Below are 27,380 nucleotides of genomic sequence, written 5' to 3' on the forward strand. Positions count from 1 at the left end.
GTAGCACACTTATGTCATAACAACGTCAAATGTTGGTCCTTAAATTCCAAAAGACGTCAAGCGAAGAAATATGGCGTCATTTGTTACGTTAAATAATGGTAACAAATACAACGGAGATACGACATGTGGACGTCTTTTAGGCCGCGCCTCTATTACTTCCGAATGCGATTGCGAATTGGAATTTCCCAGCACGTGTAAATAAATTAGAGAGGCCTCGACTAGTTCCGACTAGCAAATTGCGAAAACCGATGAAAAGATGCGAATGATCCCAACCTTGGGATTGTTCGTCCGAATACGTGCGAAGGAGAGTTGTCTGTAGAGGTAGCGTTGCCAGATCTAGCATAATGATGCTAAATCTAGCATAATTTGTATGTCTTTAGCATCTAGCATCTTGCTTTTAGCATCCTGCCCAAATCTAGCATAATTTCAGCAAGTTTATCAAAAAGCCGTAAAACCTGGAGATGAGAAAGAAGTTGGTCATGGGAAGAAAAAGAACGGCAGTAATGTATCCTCTTCCATTGATTCATATAGTCGGTAAACCATATAGGCAGTCTTATTTTCCGAAGCAAGTTAGAAACGGCTTTTTTTTTTTTGGTGGCTCCACTCAGGGTTTTCTAATCCTTTAACTGCGAGGCATGGGCGGAGCTATGGGAGCCATTCTCCCCTCAATTTTTTGACAATTTCACCATCTTTATTTCTGACTTCATCACCATCTTTATTCCTGAAATTAAAGGTCCGAGACCGACCAAAAATCTGCCCCCCCCCCCAGGCAGACAATTCCCAACTCCGCTTATGCTGCGAGGTAATTTTCTTTCAAAATATGTAAACAAACACTTTGTATTCATTTATACGATATATACGCCATTGAGTCTGGCAACGACTGCACTAGTTTAGTTGAGTTAAAGCTTTGGTGATTGAAGTATTGAGTTCTATCCACGCATTCTTGCGCTCTGCATATTTTAAGTTACGTTATCGTATCTCAGCTTCATTTTTTTTTTTTTAAACTCCTGAATTAGTAATTATGAGGATCTAGCAATAGCATAATTTGACCGAATCTAGCATAATTTCGATCAGGTTTTGGAATAATTCCGAGCTGTGAGTCTGGCAACGCTGGTACAGGAATTGAGCGCTACGAGAGAAATAAATTTTATTTTGCGTGAAAGCAGACGACGTTGCAAGGTGCGGAGATAAAATAAAAAATAAAAAATAAGATGGAAGTAGATGTTCATGCTTTAATGAATTGTGCTTTTGATAAAGTAGCATTGTGGAACCACGCTTATCCAGATTATCACAAACGACAGGTCGCGAACAAACTATGGGCAGATGTAAGCAAGCAACTTGGCGTGGAAGGTATGTATATTTTTCTTTGTTTTGTCTTTAAAATATGAAGATTTAATTAATACATGAACCTCAACTTTTTATTCAATTTATATTTCCTTTTTGTTCCTCAAGTGATGATTTTAGGAATATACGTAATTATTGACAAATATGTTTGAAATAGCAAAAACGGTTTCTTTTACTCATGGAGAAAAGTTTCTTAGAAAGTAGATTGATTCTGTAATCTCTAATTTTATTTAGTTAATTTATTTTAAAGTGAAAATAGTAGCAGTTACCACAAAAGCACTACAAGACACGCTCCAACTGCGCATCGATAAGTAGGGCCCTTTGAAAATATATAGTAGAGTAGGGTAAGGTAAAGTAGAGTAAGATATAAATAAGTAGGGTAGGGTAGGGGTTAGCTTAAGGTTAGATAAGTTTTGATCCATTTTCATAAAATTATTAATGTGTAATTTCTCCTTTCTGAGTGAGTATACCTGCTGGAGCGGGCGTTGTAAATTAACCCGTACATAAAACACAAACCAGTTTGTGCTAGGTGGCCACTGAAAAGCACAAGTGCTATCTGAGACAAGGCAGGAGTGCAGCACGAAAACCCGAGTGACAAGGGTGCGTCCGTTGGGAGCAGGCGCGTCAGCGACGGGGGTTATGCGCATAAACGATGATAGTGGAATAGCACACCAACAGGCAGTTATTCCGAAGTTGGTCGTCCGCCTAGGTTTTGGCTAAAAGTGTAATAATTGGTTCCTTTCTTTACCAAAGTTATACATTTAATTCACATAATAATTCCGAGTGACCGTTAGCGAGTGGAGACGGGTTAGTGCCCCGCAGGGCACATCGTTTTCTGTTTTTATTACAGCTAAATGGGAAGAGGGGCCTGTGTTCTAGAAAACTGCTGCCTTGTTCGTTATGTCACTTACCGTTATAGTAAACAATATAACTTTCTCCACGTTTCTTTATAGTTATTTGCTTACCACATTCTCTAGAATTTATTTTTAGGTGACTTTTACTTACTTTTAATGGCTTTTCCTGATTAGCACCAGCAATATTTTCAAAAACAAATGCTCATTACATTCCCATAATCCTACCATGAAGTAACCTTGCGCCAAGTAGTTCCCTTCGCTTGCGAAATAGTTCCATGTTTAAAACCGTTTATATAAGAAAATAAACACAACTTTCGCTTTCCTTATATATTATGAAGCACACGAACAAGCAAATTTATTTCTTGCCGGTAAATTTTCAAAATTTTGCTAGATACGGACTACCAACTTTGGAACTTAACCCCACTAACACATACAATGCTTTCACTGTTACTCAAGATTCATTTCAATATGCTATGCAGTCTGCACTGGCAGTAATTACTTATATTCACACTGTCATTCCGTATGGAGCGGGCATGTCAGCGAAGGTGGATATGCACGTAACCGAGGGTAGTGCAAAAATTTTATATCCCATACACCTATGCCTTACATCTAATATAGCTTTACTTCACTCCTGTGGTTCTGCATCATCACTTTACATAATGCCTTGAGTTCATAATAGCTTCGTTATGGAGTACTATGCATTACGTATTACGTATTTCTACCTATGATAAATATTATAATAGATGTAAGGTTCCGATATATAATTACATGTAGATTGCTATTGCAAACTGAATCAACATATAAATAACATAAGTGTTTGATGCCTTCCATTTCAAATCAGCCAAAAAAAAGTACCATTACCATCTCAGATATTCTTGAAACTTTTTTTATAGCAACTAGACATGTTTTTTCAATGACCCGTATTTTTTGTGTTGTCAGAAAAGATTTTCTCGCCAAGTAATGGGCCGTCAAAACGGGAAGTACAATTTACGAATTTTAGAGGACATGGAAAATCGTAAACTTCGTAGCCTCACCATTCAGCTATGGAGACAGATAGTTATAATTCTTGTTGTGGTATGTACACTCGTGACCAAAATTATTGTCGCATGTCTATAAATATGTTGTTTCAGGAATATAATTTGATAACGAATTCGTCCGGTATTTCTTATAATGTTAGTATGTGTATAATCGGGAAAGACATGTAGGTGGCAAATTTCATGTCAAAAGAGCAGTAGGCCTAAATGAGAACAATAAAACTTTCTTATCCATTTAGCAACATTTTGTTTTACTCATTCTAATTTTCGTGTTTGTAATTCTTTTCCTCTGAAATTTACTACGAATATACATTTCCCGATTATACATGTAGTATCAGTATCAATAGTACCCTGCAAAATCATTATCAAATTATATTCTTACAAGGAGACAGTTATAGATATGCGACAATCATTTTGGACATGAGTGTACATAGGGATATAAATAAAATATATTTTATTATAGTTTGGTTTGCGCATGCATATCTGTTGGTACATAAATTAACAAATGAACGTCAGTTTATGTGAAAAGTCGAAGTTTGCGATTTTTTCGAGCACTTGCGGTTCGAATTTTACAATTCTATTTTACGGTTGGTAAGACCTAGTTACCCGCTTCTCGAAAAAAAAATTGTATTGTTTCTGTGTGCAACCGTTTTGTCACAAAAAATTCGAGAAACCGTCAAATTTTCAAAAATCACCTTTTTCGAAATCACCATAATTTAAAATCCTGAAATGTTGTCAAATTGTTCAACTTTACATGAATAATAAACACACCAAATAGCATTCTCGACCAATACTTCATGAATGAACTACAGCCTCTTGAAGTTAGCGAAGTTTTATTAACTTTAATATCACCGTTGGCAACACTGAAAACAATGAAAGTGCAACCATTTCATGATGGTTGTGGCTCACATTCATTAAATAAAGGATAAAAGTTTTTCCTGGCTCCTTTTTATTATTCTGATCAAAAAAGCTCTTTGAAATAATATGATGAGCCTCCCCCTACTCATCCTCCGTTTTCTTAAACCGGTGTAACCTGAGATGAAAATTACGATTACAAAACAAATTTTAAACTTACTTGAAATGGTTTTCGGAAACAAAGTTTCACTGATTTTTTACACACTGAAGTAATTATTTGCTTGCTTAGTGTCTTCTTCGCTAATAGCATGCAACCATTTCAGATGCTCCAGTAGGTGTTGGTGCACTCACAACTCGTAGCACGTTGTCGATAGTCACAAAACACTTATATTCACTTCTCTTATTCTCTTCTGGAAACCTGTACCCTGTTGAAGAACCATGTGGAAACAAAGAAAAAAAAATGAAATGAAATATTGGAGTTTTACGTCCCACGTTTATGCCGGTTAGGCTAAAGGAGACGGTGATTATGAGAAATGATTGAAATGGTGGAATGAAGCAAGTGGGAGAAAACGGGAGAACCCCTAGAAAACCCACGAGCACGGTGTTTGTCCACCACAAAGTCCACACGTCGTGAGCTGGGATCGAACCAAGGACCCCAAGTACCGGAGGTGAACGCTCTACCACTGAGCCACCGCGCGTCCTGGAAACACAAAGAACACTTCTATTTCATGTAATTTATGATTTATTGATAATATTTCTGCTATCCATCACTGGCGCAAATCCCGGGGGGGACGAGGGGGACATGTCCCCCCCAATGTTGGACCTGGGAGGGACTGTCCCCCCCAATAATCTGATTTAAAAAGCGCTTTTTCGGATTTGCGTCCGAGTGCCCCAAAGGAATGTAAGATGAAATTGATTTCTCTTGGCTTTTCCATTTTTTTTTTTTTTTAAAGAATCGTATTCTATAGTATTTCAAACTGAACTTCGTGCTGTAGTGAGTTTAGTAGTCTCATCAATATGTATTAATTCCACTTCCGCTATTTGGGCACAAATTGCAATAAATGCCAGAGGAGGATATGCCCCTCTCCTCATGCTGGAAAGTTGTCTCAGCTGTAGGTACGGGCACAAATTCCGGGGAAATGGGGAGACATGTCCCCCCCAACATTGGAACTGGAGGCTCTCGCAATAATCCGATTTGAAAACTGCTTTTTGCAGATAACTGTGATGAGTTGTGTCCGACTGCCACAAAGGAAAGTTAGATGAAATTTGTTTCTCTTGGCTTTTCCATTTATAATGAAAATGAAGGCGTGCGACTGTGCGTGACGTAACCTCATATGAAATCTTATCTCCTCCTCTCCCCTAGGCCCTAGCACACGAAGAGTATATAGACTATCCAATGTCAGTAGAACCCATCTTTTCAGTAAATGCGCATTTAATCTATTTGTAGTATCAGCCTAGGCATCTACTCATGCTTCGTAAGCTAACAAACTCTATAGCCTATTGAACTCGGAGGTTCAATGCCGCGTTCACAAAAGCTCTCCACTGACTTCTATTCTTAGCCAACTGGATCCAGTTTCTACTTTGTATTCCTATCTCTGCGAGATTCATCTTAATATTGTCTTCCCATCTGCGCCTAGGTCTTCTTAATAGTCGTTTTCCGATTGGTCTTACCGCTAACACTTTGAAAGCGTTCCTACTTTCTTCCATCCTGGCTACATGTCCTGCCCACCTAAGCCTCCTAGACTTGATGACCTTAACAATGTTTGGTAAGCCATATAATTTACGTAGTTCGTCGTTATGAAGTTTCCACCATTCCCCATTCCCGTTCCTCTTGGTCCGAATATTTCTCTCGGGATCTTGTTCTCAAATACTTTCAGTCTATGCTCTGTACTCAGTAAGCGTATGATTATCGTTTTATACATTTTAAGCTTCAAATCCCTCGACAGAATTCGCGACGACAAGAGGTTTTGAACTGAATAATAACACGAATTCCCTGTTTTTAGTCGACATTTAATTTCTTCGTGAATATGATTTTCGTCTGTTAATATTGATCCTAGATGTTTGAAAGTATCCACTTTATCAAAAGTATTATTTAATATTTTAACACATACATAATTTGCCGTATTACGGTCCCGACGCACTTCCATGTATTTAGTTTTCTCTGCATTTACTTCCAAACTCATGTCCATGCAAGCGTGTCTAATAAGACCTCTGCATTTCTTTCTATTTTTCTCATATCAACCCCTACTAAACTTACATAATCAGCGTACGCATAACCTGGTGAACACCGTTCAGCTCTAGGCCCTGGTTGCTATCCTTCATCTTCCTTATAGCGTATTCCAGGACAAAGTTGAATAATAATGACGACAACGCATCTTCTTGTTTCAGGCCATTCTTAACGTGAAAGCTCGTGGCCAAAACTTTTCCTACCCGGACTTTACTTTGGGATTCATTTAAACATGCCTTAATTAATCTAATTAGCTTTCTCGGTATTCCAAATTCTGTAAGAACGTTGTACAATGTTTCTCTCCTAACCGAGTTATAAGCCTTTCTAAAATCAATAAATAGTTGATGTACGGGACTACTGTATTCCCGCTTATTTTCGAGTATTTGGCGAATGGTAAATATTTGGTCGATAGTTGATCGATTTCGTCTAAATCCACACTGATAATCTCCAAACATTTCATCTGCGTATGGGCTCATTCTTGCTAATAGAATGTTTGAAAGGATTTTATAGGATGTTAACAGAAGAGAGATGCCTCGATAATTATTACAGTCAGTTTTGTCGCCTTTCTTGTGAATTGGAACAATGATTGATTCTTCCCACTCTTGTGGCAATTCTTCCTTGTTGTAGATAAGGAGAATGAGTTTGTGTATCTTGTTCCACAATTTTTTTGCCTCCAACTAAAATTAACTCAGCCGGGATTTCGTTTACACCCGAGATTTATGTTTCTTTAATTTCTTTATAGATTTTTACTTCTATTCGATTGGGTTCTGGAATATATGGTTCTGCGCTGTGTATCTTCCTTTCTTCACGCACATTAGTTTTTGGCTGCGTGTTAAGCAAATCGTCAAAGAAATCTTTCCATCTATTTAAAATGCTATCTGTATCAGTGAGAACTGTTCCATCAGCTTTCTTTCATATATAAGAACGAGGTTGATAGCCTTTCTTAAATTCGTTGACCCCTTTATACATGTCCCGAATGTTTTTATTTTTACTATCTTCAAGTTCCTAAATTTTAGCTTTCAAAATATCGCGTTTTTTTGTTCTAAAAGTTTTGGAAGCTCCTCGCCTGATGTCTACGAAATTTTGTGTAGTTACTTCATTCGGATTTTGTAGCCAACGTAATTTTGCCTGTTTTCTCTTCTCTGCTAGTTCGAACCATGGTTTGTTCCTACGTATTATTTCCGCGTGTCCCAATTTTTCTTTTGAGAGAGGATGTTTCGTAAGCAAAGAAAAGAATTCAATTGCTGGAATATTTTTCTCTCTAATCTTAAGGTTACATCTGTTAAGTAAAGAGTATGACATACGTCAGATTTCTGAAACGATTCCTGTAATGTTATTGAGATTATAATCATTTTGCTCAAAGAGTATTGTTGCGTCACACATAATTGATATTCTTTCTTCATAGTTTTGGGGAAGTCGTCATTTATATTATTATATTACTATAAAACAATTTTAACGTGGATCTTTGTGGATGCCTAATTAGAAACATACCAATTATAAATGTGCATGTATTCAGATTTCAGAATGTTTTCACGGCAGTGATTTGTAATACTGATATGTACTACTACTTCATCTACATCACCTAATATATAATATACTCTACAACAGTTGATCAGATTCATCTACCGTAATATGAGTTTCATCTCCCTTATCTAGAATAAGCCTCAAATCTGCCCACCTTCCAATGTTGAAGACAACCAATGGCGTATTTAGCATTTTCTTTTGAGGGCTATGCCCAATACAAGGAAGGAAGTGGGCAATTGCCCACCTGAGTTTGAGAATTAAATATATTTTAATTTATGCATAAATTGAAGTTATAATGACAAGAATTACAGATCGATAAATCCTATATGATATGACACAAAAATTTAAAAGTGAATCTAACCCTTTATTCTATTCATACAAGAAAAAGAAAGCATCCTCTTGGCCGTCCTAATTTCCCGGGCTAATTATTTCCCCGTTTTGATTTTCTTTAATTCAAACATTTCCTTCTTTTAAAAATAACTAAACGATATAATTGTTCCTTTGTTATAATAACTAAAGTCTTGTCATGTTGATATCCGCGCATGTTGGTGTGGAACACTAGTTTCGCTTATCAACCCCTCTTAGTTTTGGTGTTACTGATGACGGCCAACTTGAATCACAACTGACAACGGTCGATAAAGTATGATAGGCGAAATGAAAGTAGTAACGTCAAGAAAAAGAAAGAAAAATAGAAAGGATGACAGAATAGTGTTGTAAATAGAAAAAAAACCGTTCGTTTTTTTTCAGAAATGTATGTTTTTTTTAGAAAAAAAACATTGCCTCTCGTTTTTTTTCTAAATTTCGTTTTTTTTTTCAAATAGTCATTTCTAATGCATCTTACGTCTATTTAAGTATTAAATATTTTTATGTAGGTATAATCACCGTAAAATGCAACATAAATTAAACGCTAGATACTGATACGCTACAAATATTTTACAATTTACATGAATTCCATACCTATTAACAATTCGGGTTTCAGCAGTTTTCATCAATATCAACTAAGAAATAAAAGTAGAAATGAAATGTTCTTTTTTCATGAAAGCAGGCCTTTAATAAATACGAAAATAATGTCACGAACAGTATAAAATTCATATAACTTGTCTAAAGATAAAAACTAATACTAATTTGCCTAATAGTATTTTTCTAAATGTCATATATAAATAATTTGTCGACTAGATACATATGATATGCAGAGCCGGCTCTACCATATATGCAACACGTGCATTTGCATGGAGTGGCAAGTTTGGATGGTCCGGCAAAATCTGTCATAAGTATATTATTTAAATTAAATATTTCTTGTTGGAAACAGACTTTATGATGATGGTAGTTACATTTACTAAGCTGACCTTCTATTTGAATACTACATTCATAAATTAAGTTTAGGATGCATTAGTTTAAGGCCACATGGACAATGCTAAAGCAAATAGTCGAATAAATCCGAGCACAAATTGCTTGATTGTTGCCAAATGCAAGAATTCAATTCTGGAATAGTAGTGAATATCTGTTCCATTTAGTAAGTTATCACAGTTTTGATATGACAACTAGTCTTGTTTTTGTCAGAAACAAGTTCCTTATCATTGAAGATAAAAACAAGTTTTTTAGAAAATGTTAACAGATATAGAAGAGAAATCAAGAAATAAAGATAAAAGAACTAGTTGCACTGGAATTGCAAACTGATACATTGAGATTGAAGCTCGATAGTGAATTCTGTAAAAAGGATTACCATCTATCCTCTGCAGGTGTGTTTGCTTTATGTTTCACTAACATAATAGATTAATATTTAAAAAACACACACACACAACGGGATTGCATTTTTAGTGAGTATTTAACCCTTATCCGGGCAACCGGGGCCTCCCAGGCCCAGTAGATTCATTTTTCTAAAATTTCTCAATAACCATACATATTTCGAAGACATAAAATACTGAATTCTTCTATCTTTCGTCGAAGTTAAAACCATGAACATATCGAGTTGGTAAAGCTTTTTTTTTTTTTAATTTGAAAATCTTTTCCTGACGTAACCGGGCAACCGGGGCCTAGGAGGCCCCGTATAACTTTAGTGAAATTCCTGTCAAACATTAGATCAAAATTGTCACATAATTATATATTGAACACGTGACTATTGTAACCTTTAGTCGGAACAGTATGCGGCAACAGACATTGAATTTTGAGTGTTCTGCACTTAAAATATATACTGGGCCTGACAGGCCCCGGTTGCCCGTTTACGTTACAAAAATGTCTGGACCGGATTTGCTATTCTGCTTGGTCGGCTTACAAAAGCGTGACATGAAGTTTCGCTACTTGACAAAAATATATACCGGTACATTCTAGACTAGTCTGAACAGTAAGTGACAATAGGCATTGATTTTGTGTATTCTACACTTAAAATATATACTGGGCCTCACAGGCCCCGATTGCCCGTTTACGTTACAAAAATGTCTTGCCCGGATAAGGGTTAAGCCTTTCTGAGTGCAACTGCACTTACCCTCACCTTTGTTGTTCATCCTGGAGTAGCATACTTAAAATCATGACTTTTAAGATTTGTTCTTTCTGGAGAAAGGGGGAGGCGGTAAATTATGCCATTGCATGGGGCGAAAAAAAATGACTAAGACCGGCCCTGATGATATGTATATAAAAGACACGAATATAGGATGACTCAAATTGAAGTAATGCAGGATGTTTCAAAATTAATATTGGGGTTTTGAAACTTTGTAGTATCTATTACAATTAACTTACAATTATAAATATTATATCAAATGAAAGAGCAACTCAAACAGTTTTGTACGCACGCATGTACATGCATTGTTTCTTCTGTCTGCCGTTAGAAACAGCAAGAAGCAAAGATGTAAACTGGAGAGCAGAAAGTTTTTTGTGTTTTAATAAAGACTGAATCTGTACAGTGCAACGGTCTGTGTGAAGAATATTAAGGAGACGCTTGCAACTACGTCCTTATCGTTTGCAGTTGCTACAGGTCTAAAGTCTACAGACTACGGTTTACATGCCAATTTCGCAAGTGAAATATTGCTGCATAACAATGAAGATTTTCTGGATCGTGTCGTCTTCAGTGGTAAATCGACATTTCACCTAAGAGCTAATGTGAACACTCATAATGTTTGTATCTGGCCGTCAGCAAATCCTCAGGAGATGGTACACTTGAAACGAGACTCTCCTAAATTGAATGTGTTTTGTGCCATATGGCGGAAAGTTTATGGGCCTTTCTCGCCTATCGACTAGATGTGTGCCGTGTGACGAATGAATCTCACATTGAACACTTGTAGCAAAGACTGTTTGACGTGCTCTTTTACTTGATGCATTGTTTATAATTGCACTTAAAATGTAATAAGTACTACGAAGACTTAAAACCCCAAAATTCATTTTGAAACACCCTGCATTTCTCACCAACAGTGTTGGAACTAAGATGTAAAAAGGAGAAAATTTTCCTTATAAAGTTATTGTTTACAACTACGATAGTATTATTAGTCGAAACTATAACTACAACAACACGAGTTAGTGGTAAAACAAAATGTAATCAAATGTATACTCAGTGGCCCAGGTAGCCAAAGTGGCACACACGGGTGTGTCATTTGTTTAATCCACTCCTGTGTGGACACTAATTAAGATATCGGGATATTATTCTTGCAAAATATGGTTGGACTATAGTTTATTATATTAATTTTTTTCTTCTGGTGTCGAATTTCCTTCTGAAATTTCACCCGTCAAAAATGCGAGAATTTTCTGATTACGAATTTCTTCTACTACTTTTTTCCCTGTAGCTTCCTTCGTTGTAGAAAGACTAGTGTTGTAAAAAAACGGTTTTTTTTCTGTGAAGTTTTTTTTCAATAAAAAACATCGTTCTTTTTCATGTTTTTTTTCAAATGTCTGTTTTTTTTCTGGCAACTATTATTTATTGATTTACGTTGCAGATTATTGAAATAATCAACAGAACTTGAGTCGAAGCCCTCGTAACTTACAAATCTTTTGTTTCTTTGTACGTATATACTAGCAAAATTGTGTGATTATTCCTTTCGGCCCAAGGTCATTTTTGGCGTTTTCCTACATTTCCAGTTAGTGACTTATTGCTCAAAAACCATTCATTCGATTGATATGGTTAAGGCCTTGTTTTTTAGAAAATAGATGTGACTATTTTTCGGTGTAAGTTGCATTGCAGTGTTGCCAATGGGTGGGAAATTATTGAGGGAAATGTAGGGGTGAAAATTTACAAAAAATCCCTAACCGAATTTCAATTTTTTTTGTATCTAGTACCACTCCTGCTATATGGGTTCAAATCACCAAAAAGAATCTTTGGTGTCTTGACAAGGTACAGTGAAATCCTGTAATCGCTTGCTTCCATCCAAAGAGAAAAAGAAAAAATTCTGTCATACACATGAAATTTTGACACTTTTTACGCCTCACAAGCAAAAATCAAATATGCCGGGGCTACAACTTCTCTAATTATCCTATTGAAACATTTTATGATGCGTTCTGTAGGGCAAAGAGGAAGCTTTCAGGTAGTGGTACGTTTGTTTCAATGTAGCCAGTAAGAGGGTAATATTAGAGGGGAAAAGGGAATTTTTTCCGAATTTTTCACCTAAAAGCGGGAATTAATTGTTTTGGCTGGAAATACTGCCATCAGACAGACGAAAACTATCTACAAATAAACCTTAGTACTCCCAGAATATATCCTACAAGTATCATGGCGATATATAACAAAGTAAGCATGAAATTAAAAAAAAAATCTCATTCTACCTCAGAAATTCACAATTTTCTTACCACTTACAGAACATGGTTTATTATAAACCTCAACTGTACTTTCCCTAATTATTCTAGTGAAACTTTTTATGGTGCGCTGCTTAGGCTAAGAATGAGGCTCCTAGACACTGCTACGTTTGTTCGAATGTAGCCAACAAAAAGGAAATAATAGAAATAAAAAAGGGATTTTTTTCCAAAATTTGCCCCTAAAATCTGGAATTAAAATTTTCTGTATCTGGCAACACTGCTATCAGACACACACACAAACTATCTTAAAATAAGACTTGGTATCCCCCTAATGTATCCTACAAGTAGTATGACGATATCTAATAAAGTAAGCATGTCAATAAAAAATATATCATTCTACCTTTATAAAAATCACAGTTATCTTCCCAATTAGAGAACAAGGTCTACTGTAAACCTCAACTGTACTTCCCCTAATTATCCTATTGAAACTTTCTATAGTGCGTTGTGTAGAGCAAAGACGAGACTTCCAGATACTGGTACGTTTGGTTTGATATAGCCAACAAGAGGGAAATAATAGAGACAAAAGAGATATTTTTTCCAAAATTTCCCCCTATAACCTGGAATTAAAATTTTCTGTATCTGGTAATACTGCTACCAGACAGACGTAAACTATCTTAAATTAAACATTGGTACACCACTAATATATTCTACAAGTGTTATGACGATATTTAAGGAACAAAACTTGTAATTACCAAAAATATATTACGGTAAACAGAAAAGTAGGAAAAAACTAGAAAAATTAAGGGTTAGAACCTAAATATGAATTCTTCGTGCGTTCCCTAATTATCCTATTGTAACGATCTGAACTTGCGTTTCTTAAGTAAGGACAAATGTTCGATTGGCGTAAGTTGACTTGCACTCGGACGTATAGGTATGGATTTATAAATAAAAATTTCTAATTTTTGCCCAAATTTAGGAAAATTTTAATTTCCCTAATTGGCAACACTGCGCGCAGGCCCGTCCAATTGATGTCATCAGTTAGGTATCCATCCGAGGTATCTACTTGGCAAGTCTTAAGGAGGTCTTTCTACAACGAAGGAAGCTACAGGGAAAAAAGTAGTAGAAGAAATTCGTAATCAGAAAATTCTCGCATTTTTGACGGGTGAAATTTCAGAAGGAAATTCGACACCAGAAGAAAAAAATTAATATAATAAACTATAGTCCAACCATATTTTGCAAGAATAATATCCCGATATCTTAATTAGTGTCCACACAGGAGTGGATTAAACAAATGACACACCCGTGTGTGCCACTTTGGCTACCTGGGCCACTGAGTATACATTTGATTACATTTTGTTTTACCACTAACTCGTGTTGTTGTAGTTATAGTTTCGACTAATAATACTATCGTAGTTGTAAACAATAACTTTATAAGGAAAATTTTCTCCTTTTTACATCTTAGTTCCAACACTGTTGGTGAGAAATGCAGGGTGTTTCAAAATGAATTTTGGGGTTTTAAGTCTTCGTAGTACTTATTACATTTTAAGTGCAATTATAAACAATGCATCAAGTAAAAGAGCACGTCAAACAGTCTTTGCTACAAGTGTTCAATGTGAGATTCATTCGTCACACGGCACACATCTAGTCGATAGGCGAGAAAGGCCCATAAACTTTCCGCCATATGGCACAAAACACATTCAATTTAGGAGAGTCTCGTTTCAAGTGTACCATCTCCTGAGGATTTGCTGACGGCCAGATACAAACATTATGAGTGTTCACATTAGCTCTTAGGTGAAATGTCGATTTACCACTGAAGACGACACGATCCAGAAAATCTTCATTGTTATGCAGCAATATTTCACTTGCGAAATTGGCATGTAAACCGTAGTCTGTAGACTTTAGACCTGTAGCAACTGCAAACGATAAGGACGTAGTTGCAAGCGTCTCCTTAATATTCTTCACACAGACCGTTGCACTGTACAGATTCAGTCTTTATTAAAACACAAAAAACTTTCTGCTCTCCAGTTTACATCTTTGCTTCTTGCTGTTTCTAACGGCAGACAGAAGAAACAATGCATGTACATGCGTGCGTACAAAACTGTTTGAGTTGCTCTTTCATTTGATATAATATTTATAATTGTAAGTTAATTGTAATAGATACTACAAAGTTTCAAAACCCCAATATTAATTTTGAAACATCCTGCATTACTTCAATTTGAGTCATCCTATATTCGTGTCTTTTATATACATATCATCAGGGCCGGTCTTAGTCATTTTTTTTCGCCCCATGCAATGGCATAATTTACCGCCTCCCCCTTTCTCCAGAAAGAACAAATCTTAAAAGTCATGATTTTAAGTATGCTACTCCAGGATGAACAACAAAGGTGAGGGTAAGTGCAGTTGCACTCAGAAAGGCTTAACCCTTATCCGGGCAAGACATTTTTGTAACGTAAACGGGCAATCGGGGCCTGTGAGGCCCAGTATATATTTTAAGTGTAGAATACACAAAATCAATGCCTATTGTCACTTACTGTTCAGACTAGTCTAGAATGTACCGGTATATATTTTTGTCAAGTAGCGAAACTTCATGTCACGCTTTTGTAAGCCGACCAAGCAGAATAGCAAATCCGGTCCAGACATTTTTGTAACGTAAACGGGCAACCGGGGCCTGTCAGGCCCAGTATATATTTTAAGTGCAGAACACTCAAAATTCAATGTCTGTTGCCGCATACTGTTCCGACTAAAGGTTACAATAGTCACGTGTTCAATATATAATTATGTGACAATTTTGATCTAATGTTTGACAGGAATTTCACTAAAGTTATACGGGGCCTCCTAGGCCCCGGTTGCCCGGTTACGTCAGGAAAAGATTTTCAAATTAAAAAAAAAAAAAGCTTTACCAACTCGATATGTTCATGGTTTTAACTTCGACGAAAGATAGAAGAATTCAGTATTTTATGTCTTCGAAATATGTATGGTTATTGAGAAATTTTAGAAAAATGAATCTACTGGGCCTGGGAGGCCCCGGTTGCCCGGATAAGGGTTAAATACTCACTAAAAATGCAATCCCGTTGTGTGTGTGTGTTTTTTAAATATTAATCTATTATGTTAGTGAAACATAAAGCAAACACACCTGCAGAGGATAGATGGTAATCCTTTTTACAGAATTCACTATCGAGCTTCAATCTCAATGTATCAGTTTGCAATTCCAGTGCAACTAGTTCTTTTATCTTTATTTCTTGATTTCTCTTCTATATCTGTTAACATTTTCTAAAAAACTTGTTTTTATCTTCAATGATAAGGAACTTGTTTCTGACAAAAACAAGACTAGTTGTCATATCAAAACTGTGATAACTTACTAAATGGAACAGATATTCACTACTATTCCAGAATTGAATTCTTGCATTTGGCAACAATCAAGCAATTTGTGCTCGGATTTATTCGACTATTTGCTTTAGCATTGTCCATGTGGCCTTAAACTAATGCATCCTAAACTTAATTTATGAATGTAGTATTCAAATAGAAGGTCAGCTTAGTAAATGTAACTACCATCATCATAAAGTCTGTTTCCAACAAGAAATATTTAATTTAAATAATATACTTATGACAGATTTTGCCGGACCATCCAAACTTGCCACTCCATGCAAATGCACGTGTTGCATATATGGTAGAGCCGGCTCTGCATATCATATGTATCTAGTCGACAAATTATTTATATATGACATTTAGAAAAATACTATTAGGCAAATTAGTATTAGTTTTTATCTTTAGACAAGTTATATGAATTTTATACTGTTCGTGACATTATTTTCGTATTTATTAAAGGCCTGCTTTCATGAAAAAAGAACATTTCATTTCTACTTTTATTTCTTAGTTGATATTGATGAAAACTGCTGAAACCCGAATTGTTAATAGGTATGGAATTCATGTAAATTGTAAAATATTTGTAGCGTATCAGTATCTAGCGTTTAATTTATGTTGCATTTTACGGTGATTATACCTACATAAAAATATTTAATACTTAAATAGACGTAAGATGCATTAGAAATGACTATTTGAAAAAAAAAACGAAATTTAGAAAAAAAACGAGAGGCAATGTTTTTTTTCTAAAAAAAACATACATTTCTGAAAAAAAAACGAACGGTTTTTTTTCTATTTACAACACTAAGAAAGACCTCCTTAAGACTTGCCAAGTAGATACCTCGGATGGATACCTAACTGATGACATCAATTGGACGGGCCTGCGCGCAGTGTTGCCAATTAGGGAAATTAAAATTTTCCTAAATTTGGGCAAAAATTAGAAATTTTTATTTATAAATCCATACCTATACGTCCGAGTGCAAGTCAACTTACGCCAATCGAACATTTGTCCTTACTTAAGAAACGCAAGTTCAGATCGTTACAATAGGATAATTAGGGAACGCACGAAGAATTCATATTTAGGTTCTAACCCTTAATTTTTCTAGTTTTTTCCTACTTTTCTGTTTACCGTAATATATTTTTGGTAATTACAAGTTTTGTTCCTTAAATATCGTCATAACACTTGTAGAATATATTAGTGGTGTACCAATGTTTAATTTAAGATAGTTTACGTCTGTCTGGTAGCAGTATTACCAGATACAGAAAATTTTAATTCCAGGTTATAGGGGGAAATTTTGGAAAAAATATCTCTTTTGTCTCTATTATTTCCCTCTTGTTGGCTATATCAAACCAAACGTACCAGTATCTGGAAGTCTCGTCTTTGCTCTACACAACGCACTATAGAAAGTTTCAATAGGATAATTAGGGGAAGTACAGTTGAGGTTTACAGTAGACCTTGTTCTCTAATTGGGAAGATAACTGTGATTTTTATAAAGGTAGAATGATATATTTTTTATTGACATGCTTACTTTATTAGATATCGTCATACTACTTGTAGGATACATTAGGGGGATACCAAGTCTTATTTTAAGATAGTTTGTGTGTGTGTCTGATAGCAGTGTTGCCAGATACAGAAAATTTTAATTCCAGATTTTAGGGGCAAATTTTGGAAAAAAATCCCTTTTTTATTTCTATTATTTCCTTTTTGTTGGCTACATTCGAACAAACGTAGCAGTGTCTAGGAGCCTCATTCTTAGCCTAAGCAGCGCACCATAAAAAGTTTCACTAGAATAATTAGGGAAAGTACAGTTGAGGTTTATAATAAACCATGTTCTGTAAGTGGTAAGAAAATTGTGAATTTCTGAGGTAGAATGAGATTTTTTTTTTAATTTCATGCTTACTTTGTTATATATCGCCATGATACTTGTAGGATATATTCTGGGAGTACTAAGGTTTATTTGTAGATAGTTTTCGTCTGTCTGATGGCAGTATTTCCAGCCAAAACAATTAATTCCCGCTTTTAGGTGAAAAATTCGGAAAAAATTCCCTTTTCCCCTCTAATATTACCCTCTTACTGGCTACATTGAAACAAACGTACCACTACCTGAAAGCTTCCTCTTTGCCCTACAGAACGCATCATAAAATGTTTCAATAGGATAATTAGAGAAGTTGTAGCCCCGGCATATTTGATTTTTGCTTGTGAGGCGTAAAAAGTGTCAAAATTTCATGTGTATGACAGAATTTTTTCTTTTTCTCTTTGGATGGAAGCAAGCGATTACAGGATTTCACTGTACCTTGTCAAGACACCAAAGATTCTTTTTGGTGATTTGAACCCATATAGCAGGAGTGGTACTAGATACAAAAAAAATTGAAATTCGGTTAGGGATTTTTTGTAAATTTTCACCCCTACATTTCCCTCAATAATTTCCCACCCATTGGCAACACTGCAATGCAACTTACACCGAAAAATAGTCACATCTATTTTCTAAAAAACAAGGCCTTAACCATATCAATCGAATGAATGGTTTTTGAGCAATAAGTCACTAACTGGAAATGTAGGAAAACGCCAAAAATGACCTTGGGCCGAAAGGAATAATCACACAATTTTGCTAGTATATACGTACAAAGAAACAAAAGATTTGTAAGTTACGAGGGCTTCGACTCAAGTTCTGTTGATTATTTCAATAATCTGCAACGTAAATCAATAAATAATAGTTGCCAGAAAAAAAACAGACATTTGAAAAAAAACATGAAAAAGAACGATGTTTTTTATTGAAAAAAAACTTCACAGAAAAAAAACCGTTTTTTTACAACACTATGACAGAAAGAACAATTAAGGACGCGGTTCTTACATGGAATGAAATTTGACAGATACAGTATTATTTCTAAACAAAAAGCATAAGAAAATGGAAAGTCAATGACATTCTTAGAAATGGTAAGAAGGATTATTGTTGTACGTGGAATGCGTAAAACTAACAAATTATTTCGAGGGGAGAATGAGCCCGATAGCCTCCTAAATTCGTCACTGAAGACAATTCTGCTCCCCTGATCCTTCACAACATTGTTTTTCAACTTCATAAATATTTTGAACATCGCTTATATATATATATATATATATATATATATATATATATATATACGGGACCATCTTACCCGTCCCCCCCAATGTTGAAGACAGATTTGCGCCTTTGCTATCCATCACTGGTTATCATATATGTATGTAACAAAAGTTCATTTTTGCAGATTTCTTAAATCTACACTTTGAATTGCAGAAGCTCGATTTTGGGAAAAGCGTGAAGTTAGTCCATGATGACCCGTTACTGCAATAAAAGCCAAAGATGACTTCGGTAAATACCAGTTACCAGTCGCACACTTTCCCACTTTTTTTTTTTTTTTTTTGTTTTGTTTTGTTTGTTTAATTGTCGAATTCGGTTCTTGGCAACAAGACGAGAGTAATACCCGTAGTTGGTACTTGCACTATACTCACGAATTCTTCTGCAGGTTTAGGGTCCGCGGTGGCTCAGTGGTAGAGCGTTCACCTCTGGTGCTTGGGGTCCTGGGTTCGATCCCAGCCACCGCCAAGTGAACTTTGTGGTGGACAAACACCGTGTGCGTGGGTTTTCTCGGGGTTCTCCCGTTTCCTTCCACTTTCTTCATTCCACCATTTCATTCATTAGTCATCATCACCGTCTCCTTGAGCCTAACCGGCATAACCGTGGGATGTAAAACAAAGATTTCATTTCATTTTCATTTTTCTTCTTCAGGTTTAATACTGTGAATCCGTTTTTCGTTTTGCCATGTTGCCATATTCTTATCCCCCTCTCCCCAATACGTCGCAGAGACCCTTACCACGGCAGGTTTCACTGAAAAGCCACTGCTTTATCGGACCTGTCTGAATCTTGGACATCTGAAAGCAATTTTTAAAGTGGAATGCAGCACCATCAGAAATCACTGAAACGGTTTATTAAATTGTAGACACTTATTTTCACGTATTCAAACCTTTTTCTATAACTTATATTTTCGCTTTTCTTCGAGTATTTTTAGAATCTTATTCATGACTATGAGTACGAGCCGAATCGTGTGTTTTGTCGTCGCTTATTACAGCAAAACTTTCAGTTGTTTCATAATAATATATCACTCCCGTAAGGAAGGAGATTTGCTCGTTTCTCCAGTGATCACTCTGAACTTCCCTTTGCAGAATAACAGTCCAGTTTAAGCGAAATCCACATGCAGTAAAATAGAATTTGTATCTTGAAATTTTACAAGATGCTTTGCGGTAGCATTTTTTTACACTTTCCTTGTTGCACTTTCATTGTTTTCACTGTTGCCAACTGTGACTTCAAAGTTAACGAAAGTTCGCTAATTTCAAAAGGCTGTAGTTCGTTCATGAAGCATTGGTCGAGAATGCTATTTGGTGTGTTTATTATTCATGTACAGTTGAACCATCTGACAAAATTTAAGAATATTAAATTATGATGTTTTTGAGAAAATGGCGATTTTTGAAAATTTGACGATTTCTCGAATTTTTTGCGATGAAATGGTTGCACACAGAAGCGATACAATTTTTTTTGGGGGGGGGGGGGGGGGCAAGCGGGTAACTAGGTCTTACCAACCGTGAAAACGGAATTTAAAATTCGAACCGGAAGTGCTAAAAAAAAAAGCACAAACTTCGACTTTTCACATAAACTTACGTTCATTTGTTAATTTATGTACAAAAAGATACGCATGCGCAAACCAAACTGTAATAAAATATAGTTTATTCCAGGGGTGTAGCCAGCAGGTTTGTGTAGGGGGGCCGTCGTTTTTGAGGGGGGCAGTTACAATGTACAAAGCCAAAAAAATGTATTGCTGCTAGTCTGCAAAACTAAAAACACTATTTTAGCTTCTTCTTCTTCTTCTTGTTCTTGTTCTTCTTCTTCTTCTTCTTCTTCTTCTTATTATTATTATTATTATTATTATTATTATTATTATTATTATTATTATTATTATACATAAATTATATTCAAGATAGTTTTTATTATGCTTAATCCAGAACTACTGCCCGGGACCAAACGCTACACTTTTGTGCATAACTATAAAGGTAACCAAGAAAGTTCTGTCCCTTTTCGTGGAGGTCTGTGTTCAATTGGACCTCACATCGTGAGTTGAATGCGAGTGGAGCTAAGGCGAAAGTCAGTTGTTGTTGTAGGTATATCCAACATACTACCTGGTTGTGGCAATTCAGACACACCGTGAACTTGCATAAAGACAGAGGGAACATGGGACTTCCACAGAGCGTCATAGGAGCATGTATGCTGAACGAGTTCAAATGGAGGTCAAACGCCGCTGTAGTGGGACAGAAGATATGCCAGGCCTTATTGAAAATCTAGCAATATCGGACCCTGTACATTCGACATTCCTTTTTGTGGGACCTAACAACAAACACAAGTCCCATACTTTTGGATATATTATAACATATTCCAACCCAAGCCAACATTCTGTACCAGTAACGTCATTCGTTTCCTAGTTATGGAATGTAGGGCCACTTTGGGGCCCCGTATTTCGGAAATTTCTGCGTATGCGCCCAAACGCCAGATTACGTGTCTCCTACCTTGGTCTCCCGTAACACACATCCGGACCCCAGCCAAATCGGTTGTGTACAAGTTACGTCATTCGCTTCCTAGTTATAGCATGTAGGGCCACTTTGGGGCCCCGTATTTCGGAAATTTCTGCGTATGGGCCCAAACGCGAAAATGCGTGTCTCCTACTTTGGTCTCCCGTAACACATATCCCGACCCCAGCCAAATCGGTTGTTTACATTTAAGACCGTTTCCTCGTGAGTAGAAATAAAAGAGAGAGCGAATGAAACCCAAATTGAATAAAAGCATTGTTTCTCACCAAATTTTCCATCCTCTATGTCTTTTAAAACACTTGTTAAAGCATATAAAAATACACTGTACTTACAAATCAGTTTAGTACTTTGTTTTATGGCTGTATTTGTAGTACCTTGTTAAAACGTTTGTCTTCAAACTGTCAAATATAAATCGCAGTAAATTGTGTAATCTGCTGTCACAAAAAGTATCCTATTTTTCGATCGGTATAAGGAAGAGATATTATACTATTTTTCGATCGGTATGGAAAAACAATATTTCTCCATACTATTTTACCATAAATTATTAATTGTCATTAAACTTTGTTGCTTTTAAATGAATGAAGCGAAATAATTTTGCTATAATGTTTTGAAAGTTGGTCATTTGGGGGGGGCCAGGAAACCATTTGGGGGGGCCCGGCCCCGATGGGCCCCCCTTGGCTACACCCCTGGTTTATTCATATCCCTATGTACATACCAAAACAAGAATTATAACTCTACATGTCTCCATAGCTGAATTGTAAGGCTCCGAATTTGACCATTTTCCATGTTTTCTACAATTCATGAATTGTACTCCCCGTCCTTGATGGCCCATTACTTGGCGGGAATTTTTTTGCGATAAAAAAAAGGGTCCCAAAATTAAAACATGTCTAGTTCCTATAAATAAAAGTTTGAACAATATCTGAGATGGTGATGGTACAATTTTATTTTTTATTTATTTATTTATTTTTTTGCCTGAATTGAAATGGAAGGCACCAGATATCTAATAAGGACATCTAATTTAAGTTAAAAACAACTTAAGTTTCTCATTACTTTTTAGTTACTATAAAGATGTGACTTAAAATTTGTAAAATACTGTACATATTTTAATTTTTTGCATTTTCTTTTTCTATAATAGATTATTAAAACACATGGTACAAAACATAAGAAATGTTTATTAAGTATTGACCCCTTCCGAGAGATCAGAAAAAATGAATACGAGCTGGTTTTGGAATGAAAATGGTGTTCTTTATGCTATGTATTGGGTAGTTCAGGAAGTGAGTATTTATTGAATGTTTTATTATTATTATTATTATTCGATATGCCCATTAAATCATATAGTTGAGACTATTGTATTAATAGAAAGTTGAGACTATAATATTAATAAACTTTCATAGAAATAGGCACTAACTATACATTTAAATAGGAAGAATGGGTCAAATAAAATTTACTGTAGGCAGCCAATGACACCCCAAAATAAACAAACTTTTGTTCTTTATAATATATCGAACGTAAAGGAACGACATTGGTTGATTTGGTGCTTTATTGATGCATTTCGAAGGAAAAAAGACAAGCAGGACACGAGGCAATGCTTCGAGAAGACGATCCGCCCAAGAAAAGGAGAAAATTCCCGACGAGAGCTCACGTCGTGGTTCGGATTCCACGTTAATCAGTAGGTTCACGTTTTGTATAGCCTCGCTGTTTACGGGACGTTAAACTCAAAATCAACTGAACTGAAAGAAGAAAATATATTCAAGCTGATGAAAGAATTCGCCGTGCAGAATTTTGAAACTGTTGACATTGCAGAATAATGCTGGATTTGGCCCATAATTCCGTCATGGTAATTGTAACATAAGACAAAGTAAATTATTCAATAGGTATATTAGATTTCACTGTTTACTTCTTGTTTCACTGTTGTTTCCTTTCCAATTATCTGTGTTGCAAATACGTAGTAATAAGCAGTAATGCAGTGTTATGAATTGCTATGAAGTTATGAATATCCTTTACGTTAGAGATATTGTAAAGATAACTTCACAGAAGTTTACTTTGGGGTGTTGTAGGATGCCTACAGCAAATTTTATTTTAGCCCAATATAGATTCATGCTGAAAAAAAGTTCTGCAGGCCATTGTCTCCGATTTTCCTGAAATTAGGATATATCATTCTAAAAACAAAATAATTAGACCCATTTTTTCTGCATTATACAAAAAATAGAACTAAATTAAGCATTTGTTGCAACTGAGACTTTTAGTGACTGTTTGCCATAGGACTATAACGTAACGAATATTTAGAGTTTTGAAGATGGCATTTTAAAGAAAATTTGCATCAAATTTAACCTTTCCGAACTTCTTAATTTTAGGTTGTGCAGCTATTTTTTTAAAGAGTTTTAGTGATATTAGTGCCTCTTTTTAAGGCTTTTAGTACGTAATCATCCGGTTTCTATTTTTGAAATGCATTATAACCCATTTAAGTAGATTAACCTATTTAGATATACGGCTTTGCGTCCAAACGTCCTGCCCCGGTATCACAGGGTGGTATAGGAGCAGAGGGCTGGTGTTCTTTATCACTAGCCTTTAAGATATATATATAAGTGAGCATAGTGAGAAGGACCACATATAGTTCTACCTTATTAATTTATACAGTATGGTGCAAAATTCGGTGTACAAAAGCAGAGGGGTGATTCCTTAGGATTATGAAACATGTATTTTTAGATAGAGCACATACTAGTTCCTAAATGAAGTCTTGACCCGACTTTGGTAGGTCCCATAGTTTTGGAGCTGTGGACCTTTAGAATTGATTTTTTTCATGTTTTCGGCAGCCTATAACACGTGAACGTGGGCTTTTCGCCCTAAGTTTATTGGGACTTTTTTGTTTGTTTTACTCTCAGGAAACAGACCTCTGCTTTTGTACGACGAATTTAGCGCCATACTGTAAGTATCGTTAAAAAAATGTAAATATTAAGCTACCCTTAATCTGCTCTTTTTTTTAAAAAAAAAGCTTATATCTCTATTATTTTATGGCAGGCATGCAAATTGCGGAGTTGGGATTAGGGCGCCAGAGTCCAGCGGGCAAGCTCTGTGTCGGTTTTCTACATTATTTATTTACAAATACTGAACAAAATTTCAGAATAAATTAAATCTTTTAAAAGTTTTTTTCTTTTTAACTTTTTAAAGTGAGTTTATCTTCTTTATCTCTTAAGTCGAAGCTGGAAATGTAAACCACCGAATGATTTCTGTGTATGAACTCTGTCAAACTCGTAACCCAGCTGAGTTACTTTCCTTCCTTCATTCAGTAATACTCATGCATCTACAATTTCCATTTTCATCCTAAGTTTATTGTGTTCTGTAATATCATTATTTTAAGTTTGGATCATAGTTTCAATTCTATATCTGAGCATACCAAATTTGAGTGACAGTTATTAAGATATTTAGTATATAACTTCCAAAAGTATAGGAAACAATGTTTTAGTATTTTGGATAGCCTGAGGTAAGATATATATATATTAAAAAACGCATAAAACGCTTCGTTTGACTTAACCTTGATTCTGAGATATCTTTCGTTTTTAAATTTTGCCACACATGCTACAAATAGTAATTTTACAACAATTGCTTTATTTTAGGAGTCCACTGTGTTTGGAGGTTATCAACCGAGATGATTTCAAGGTACGCCGCACACAGGTACTACATAGACGGTACCAAATTTGACCGTAAGTAAGGATGAATCCCAGAAAAAGGAAGAAAGTGTTGTGACTCACCTAGCATTTCAAAGTGTCTTCCTGTGTGATGAACTATCATCAGCCTCCCATCATTAGCGCGCGGCTTGCTCAATTTGCAGATTCGACGAAAAACGTTTTATATAGAGAGAGTTTGGCATAGAGACATTTAGTGTAGGAAGCCCAAAATTCATAGCGTCAACATAACACCAATTTAAAAATCTAGACTGAAGATCTAATTAATTCTTATTGACTGTGATTTTTTTTTATTGGCGTAGCTCGCTTCGTGTGATGCGTATGGTACTTATTTAAGTTAATTTGCGTGCATATTATGCTCAGTTTTAATTTATGGCAGTTAAATCACACTTCAGACTCTAAAGTAATGTATAATATACCTACTTCGTATCGTTAAATATATTCGTAGATGAAGGTGACAGAGAACTTTTCAAGAAATAGTTTAACTTATTTTGTATGTGTTGAGGGGAGGGGGGACGTAAGTAAACGCATGATTCTGCTGCTTGGTTTTCGGTGATTGGTACAGTCATCTTCTGAACTACAATACTAGGGTGTGGGGAAGAGTTTGTAAGGTGCAACTCTGTTCGAGCTTTTCTTACAAAGTAAGTGTTTTTTTTTTTTAATGTTATATAACACTTGTTAAAATTGATACACTGATGAGGTGTATATACTTTTCAAACTATTATAATGTACGGTATCCAATTAGTAGACTTAAATATATATACACTTTTTGTTGTATTCACATTAAATATATTGTGTACTACAAATGTATACTTAATGTAAAATTAAGTAATTATTACTGTAATTATTCTCAATAAATCTACAGGATTTTATTTTATGTATTCTCATTTAAATGTTCATTCCTTTATTTGGCTTTCGGTTTGTTATGTAATCATAAGTAATGTAGGATGGTGGAATTTAGATCATTTTAAGGATAATTTCTCTATTATATACGATAACTCAAGGAAATAATCGATTGTATGTCGCATTAAATATTTACATGATATAAAATAAGTTATTTTCCCCATTTATTATGTATAAATCTTACCACCAGTGGGGTTCTGTAGTATAGACACTGGTTGCCCAAGTACTTCACAAGTTGCGGTATAGTCAATGCGGTCTGGTTGCTTGAGCACTGACTTCAGGAGTGGTAGAATGAATGACTATTCGGAAACAGTGAGTAGCCTAGTGGTTAATGCATCGACACGGTAAGTTGAAGTTACAGGTTCAAATCTTAGTCCATTCTTGCATTTTCTTTCCTTTTGTAATTATGTGCTTTAACTTAGTAGAGCTGATTTCTATATAATCAAGTTATTTCATCATGACTTTTAACACAACAACGACATGAACCACTCACATGTTGATACCTGGGATGTCTTTCTTGTGCTCTGTCATTTATTCTACGCACCACAATAGCTGTTTTAGTGTTGTGTAAAACATACAACGAAGAGCACAATTAAGACACCTCGACTGTGAACATCTGAGTGGTCCACGTCGTCCTTGTGTTAAGAGTCATGGTGCAATAACATGGTTTCATGGTGATATGATCACGTTTTATAGTGATTCTTTATAAGAAAAACTCACTATATACACGTGTTTGTAAGTTTCGTATATTTTAAATACTTTTGTAAGAAACTGTACTATAGCATTTTTTTAGGAGTTCCATTAAGAATACTTTTCACAAAATGCATGTGATTTGTTCCGATTGTTATTGTTCCTCCATATCATTTTTCAATGAATATTGGCATTGATAAAATGTAGTGTGTCTGAGATAATTTATTTTTCTCCACTTATACTGCACAGTGCCCCCTGTGGTGTCGCCTTGTAATATTAAGGGATCCCGGATATATGACAAAATATTTAGAAAATATGTTCTGTACATGATAGAAAATATTCAGAGAATATAAGGTAGACATATCAAAAACATTTTCAAATTACTTTTCTTGGTGTTTTGTAGCAGTAGCAAATGTTAAGAAAATATTAAACTAGTTTCAGACGAATTTGTGCTAACAAAGAAAATATTTACGATTTATTTTTCAAAAATTGATATGTTGTTGATTTGTTATTGTATGTAGTTTCAGAACGTACTTAAAATATTTTTAACATATTCTGGTTTTCGCAGAGAAATATTTTAAA

General features: G+C 35.4%; 1 protein-coding gene and 1 long non-coding RNA gene across 6 annotated transcripts in view; one reads left to right on the top strand and one right to left on the bottom strand.

The window, feature by feature from the left end:
- The window catches only part of Sptz (zinc finger FYVE-type containing 26 spastizin), a gene marked incomplete in the record, with an annotated part of 1,794,825 nt that overhangs the window by 317,707 nt on the left and 1,449,738 nt on the right, over window positions 1-27,380 (bottom strand).
- On the top strand, window positions 1,129-26,178 carry LOC145664463 (uncharacterized). Its single transcript, XR_014127438.1, has 3 exons — window positions 1,129-1,350; window positions 22,658-22,796; window positions 25,137-26,178. It is a non-coding gene; the product is annotated as an uncharacterized LOC145664463 (long non-coding RNA).

This window comes from Thermobia domestica, chromosome 11 (assembly GCF_964235325.1).
Source record: "Thermobia domestica chromosome 11, izTheDome1.hap1.1, whole genome shotgun sequence".
Taxonomy (NCBI): Eukaryota; Metazoa; Arthropoda; class Insecta; order Zygentoma; family Lepismatidae; genus Thermobia; species Thermobia domestica.